The sequence below is a fragment of the Orycteropus afer genome, unplaced genomic scaffold (genome assembly GCF_000298275.1).
Source record: "Orycteropus afer afer isolate SDZICR_OR568_19922 unplaced genomic scaffold, OryAfe1.0 scaffold00348, whole genome shotgun sequence".
Taxonomy (NCBI): domain Eukaryota; kingdom Metazoa; phylum Chordata; class Mammalia; order Tubulidentata; family Orycteropodidae; genus Orycteropus; species Orycteropus afer.
The window spans coordinates 410,485-411,718 of record NW_006921935.1 but is presented as its reverse complement, the minus strand read 5'-3'; positions in this window follow the sequence as shown (position 1 = coordinate 411,718).

The window sequence follows — 1,234 nt, the reverse complement described above, 5'->3', positions numbered from 1 at the left end:
GCCCATTTTTCAATTGGATTGTTCATTCCTTTGGTGATGAGGTGTTGGAGGTTTCCATCAATCTTAGATATAAGTCCCTTGCCAGATGTGTAATTATCATCAAATTTGAATTTGTTGCTGCCATTTTTGCCATGTGCCTTTTCATTGTGTTGATTTCTTTGTTCCATATAATTTTCTTTGCTGAACTCATTTTGTTTATGAATCATGTTATCACTTCCTTCATTGCTATTGTTTTAGTATTTGCTGAATATTTATGCTGGTCCTCTTTTTTATTTTGATGTGAAGGTTTATCATTTTTCTTTGAGGTTACCCTGTGATTTATAGTTTTCTTCCCAAGTTTAGAACAGTCCATTCTCTCCTATATTTGTCTTGACTTGCCTACCATCTAGAAGTTCTGTAACAACACAGAATTTTTTCCCTCTATTTGGTTTGTAGTTGTCCTCATTTATCAGTTGGTGTCTCTGGTTCCCCATTTACAATCTTGTAGGCTTATTTACTTTGGATACTTGCATAGCTGGGTTGGTTTCTGGGTTATATCAACATGTGTGTTAATGGTCAGTTATTGTTGGCTATTGCTGCATCTCTGTCCAAAGGGCTAAAAGCATCTCTTGTAAGGTTGGTCTGCTTTTAACAAATTCCCTTAATTTGTGCTTATCTGGAAATGTTCTAATTTCACCATCATATTTGAGGGATAATTTTGCTGGGTACATAATTCTTGGTTGGGAATTTTTCTCTTTTAGTGTTTTATATATATCATCCCACTGTCTTCTCACCTGCATGGTTTCTGTTGAGAAATTCAAGTTTAATATTATTGGTTGCCCCTTGTAGGTAACTTTTCATTTTTCCCATGCTGCTCTCATTCTTTTGATGTCTTTGATGATGATATGTCTTAGTGTTTTCTTTTGGGGTTTATGCTGTTTAGGGTTCCCTGGATTTCCTAAATGGATATATTCTCATCTTTCATCATATCAGAGAAATTCTCCAACAAATCTTGGAGAATTTTCTCAGTGGTTTCATTTTCCTCTTCCTATTCTGGAATTCCAGTGGCATGTAGGTTATTCCTTTTGATGGTATCCCACATGATCCTTAGGCTTTCTTCATTTTGTTTTGATCTTTCTTCTGATTGATGACTTTCCATAGAAGTATTCAGGTATTTGTCTTCAATCTCATTAATTCTGTCTTCCATTGCATCAATTTTACTCCTTTGCCCTTTCAATGTGTTATCTATTTCTGA